This window comes from Momordica charantia (assembly GCF_013281855.1).
Source record: "Momordica charantia cultivar OHB3-1 chromosome 3 unlocalized genomic scaffold, Mcharantia_2.0 BLBB01000003.1, whole genome shotgun sequence".
NCBI classification, from domain to species: Eukaryota; Viridiplantae; Streptophyta; class Magnoliopsida; order Cucurbitales; family Cucurbitaceae; genus Momordica; species Momordica charantia.
The window spans coordinates 12,575,554-12,579,553 of NW_028275161.1; positions in this window are offsets into that span (position 1 = coordinate 12,575,554).

Genomic DNA, 4,000 nt, shown 5'->3' on the forward strand with positions numbered 1-4,000 from the left:
TTCACTTTATTTTAGATAGGATATCGGACTTGATTCTTTGTATAGATTCGTTATTTGTTCAACAAGTTTTTTTTCCAGTTTGTTTATTCATTTATTTGTTTTTGTTAAGGATGTTTAAGATGTCGGTTCGTTATTCTTGTGAGAACTCTGGTTATGTTTAGTTATTTTGGTTGTGATATTGGAACTTTTAGGGTCAATAAAGTTTCGTTTATGGACATGTTGAGCAAGTTGTAGTTATTTTATTTTGTTGATGTCGAGCTGAGATAGGAGATTTTAATAACGTGCCCCAACTAGGTTGTTTGGGGTCGTTACAGCCTAGGACCATGTTTGATGCGCTAATTCCTAAGTCACATCCCATATTGGTGTCCTATTATTTTACCTAACTCACCTTTCCCAAGATTGGGCTTTGGTGTATAAATCAAGTTCCCACTGGCCAAATGGAAAAAAACGTAAAGAGAAGTTTTTAGAAACCAACCCAAAAATGTACCAGGCGCAATCTGGCCAAAATCCCGAGCGTGTTGAAAATAAAATCATTTGACTAAGGCATTCCACAAGGAGGTTGATAACTAATTTAGAACATAATTAAATGAAAGTAAATGCACGAAAACATAAAGAAAGTATTTTTCATTGAATTTAAATGGATAAATAAGCCGTACAAGGAGTTCTAGCTTGACCCTCTTCTCTCTCAAGCGTGAGGGGAGTTTAAACTCGCTAAAGAACTTTAAAATAATAGAATTAACAAAGAACGGAAGTAAGAACTTGAATTAAAAGCACTACGAAAGGTAAAAGCGTGAAAAACGAAGAAATGAACAACTAGAACATGAACATAAACCCTAAAAATGTGTTCTACAACTAGAGAGCATCTAGAAGAAGATGAAATGAAGCTTGAAAGGGATGATTTGCTGAGGGATGGATGACTTTCTTTTATTGTAGCACCATTGGTTGGTTGAAACTCCCCTCCATTTTAGGTGGAAAAGGGTTGAGATTCACCTAACCACCTCACTTGGACTTGGACTCACGATTTTAAACATGTGGGAAATGTTCTCCTTGCCCTTCATTAATCAAAACGTGCGTTTTGACAAATTGCCCTAAAAAAATGCGCCAGGCGCAATTCTGCAAAAAATAGAATTATGTTATTTTCTTCTAACTTTGACCGCATTTATCTCATATTTTTCCTAAAGTACTATAGTTTGACTTTTATGCAGAAATAATCTATGTATGTTCTACTGTAAGAATATGTGGTCATTTTTGGCAAATAATGATGGGAAATGGGTCAAAAATGTGGTCAAACAGGGCTACCGACATATGTTTCTGCAGTAAAAAGTCAACTCTAACAAGCAGCGTTCTAGAGAATGCTGGCTCAAATGGGGCGATAAAAAGACAAAATGATTCCATAATCGGGCTTCTTACAAGAAGTAGGTCAATACCATTTCGGGTTTGGAGGACAACGATGGGCAATGGGTCCATCACCCGAAGGGGATTGAAGGTATTGTGTTGGACTATTTTCCCACATTTATACTTCTTCGTTGCCTTCTGTGCATGATATTGAGTTGGCTATCTAGAGTGTTAACCCTAGCGTGAGTGATAGCATGAATGCTCACCTCCTTCGCCCTTTTTTAGAGGATAATAAAGCAACTAGGAGGTCACCCAACCGAAGATTGCTCCAAGTCAAGCACGCTTAACTTTAGAGTTCTTATGATTAAGCCACCGAAAAAGAAGGTGCACCTTATTGCTATAGGTAATGACTATCAATTCTTTTAAGCCTTTCTTGACCATTCTTCCACGATCTTAGGATTTCTCTCATTCGATGTGGTATCGGTTCATTCATGACCCCTCATCTCTGGTCAGATTGTTGGGTGTGTTGCCCTAAACTCGTAGTTTGTATTTTGTAAAAACAAATGTCTATTTAATAAAGTTTTATTCAATAAATTTGTTGTTAAATCATAGCTTTGTATTATCCAAATCCAATACACTAAACATCCAAGGTTATTTGTGATGTAATCGGGACAGTATATATACTGGGTATATAGTTGATATACGGGGTATATATTTGATATACCCCTGATATATGAATGGATAATGTCCCGTGAATAACCTAAAGGGTCTATAGTATATGGATAAGGCTGGGTACCTTATCCTGGCAACACTATGGATACGGCCCACTCTGTAAAGGTTACAGACGACTCGATCCAGGTCGTTCCTGTGGAGACATGCGAGTGGGGGTATCCTATACAATGAGTTTGTATAAGACCGGACCACGAAATAGGCAATCTTTAGATGTAACACCGTTAACTAATAGGTTACCATTTCTTAGGATGACCAGGCACCTCATTCTCAATCCTGAGTGAGTTATGGATTCCTGCCCGTGAAGGCTCGTCTTTTGATCTGTATGGGTGAGAGTGGCCCGAGTCGCCGACTCAACATTCCTACCATTTTGGGGACGAGACCAAGTGGAGAGCTGGGAACATAACTTCACAAGATGGAATTCACTTCTCCCCGACTTTAGGGGAGTAGATGAGTGTTCCCTTAAATGCTGACTCTGGGACTTGAACAAGGGGCCCCACCCTCTCATTAGCCGAGAGGGACTTCCAGTTATTAGTTGGACCATAACCGGGTTGTTCATTAGAGGAGCAGTGGTGTTTAAGGAGTAAGATGTAACTCAGAGGTAAAACGGTAATTTGACCCAACTTGAGTTATGAACACTCGTGAAGGATTGACTCGTCATTAATGGTCGTATATCCATGGACACGAAAACATTCTGTAGTGAGAAGAGTGCAACTGCGGGTCTTTAGTGGAATGACCCGTAGTTAACGAATCTAGATTAACTCGGTCAATGAGTTTGACCGATTAATCTTGCATCGTTGGAGCTTCGGATCTGTAGGTCCATTAGGTCCCCTTGCTAGCTCATAACAGGTAAAACGAGGATCAAGTTTTTGGAAAAATTTGAATTGTTCAAATTACGTAAGGGATTATATGTATATTGATACATTACAATATATAATTAATTATAAATTAAAACTATATATTATGAGAGAAATTATTTGAATGAGATTCAAATAAAATTAATATGAATAAGATTCATATTAAAACTATAGGTTAAAAATAATGTGCATAAGATGTACATTAGAATTATAGGTTATACGAGAGAAATGCTATAGAATATGATTCTATTTTTGTGATAAATAATTAAGTGTTAATTATTTATTTGATTTATATATATATATATATATATTAATTCTTAATTGGATTAATAATTAATAATTATTTATTAATTAATATGATTAATTAATAAATTATTTTTTATATTTTAATTATTATATATATATTATATATATATATATATATTAATTATTTATATATAAATATAAATATATATATTATTAATATTAATAATATTAAACTCCCCTGCAAAATTGCAGGGGAGTGGGAGGTTAGTGTGACGTGAGGAGTTGCCCCACGTCACTGCTTCTGTTTTGTTTTTGCAGTTCTGCAAAATACAGAACACTGAATAAGAACACCCAACTGTTTTCTCTCCATCAAAGAACTCTCTCAATCTCTCCCTCTCGTTCCAAAGGATTGCTCCCACCAGCACGATCTCGAGACCCAAGAGGATAGCGAGGAAGACATAGTGGTGGTGTTCGAGGGAAACTCGTTGAAGAAACGTTCTTCAAAGGTAAAGTTTCCCCTGTATTTTGCTTCTTTGAAATTTCGATTTTGTATCCCGAAAATCAGCAATGGAAATCTGCTTCCACTCCGGGATTCACATCCCTTCACAGATGTCACGTGAATAAAATCTCTCTCCAAATTTTGAAAACTTAATTTCTCTTAATCCGACGAACTTAATTCTAATTTACCCAAAATTAGAACTCCAAAACTATAAAATCGAAGAATTAAAATTATCAGTGCAGGGAAAAATTCAAAGGCACAAATTAAATCTTAAAATAAAACTAACCCGAGAACGCGGGGCGTTACGGACTACCCACCTTAACAAAACTTTCGT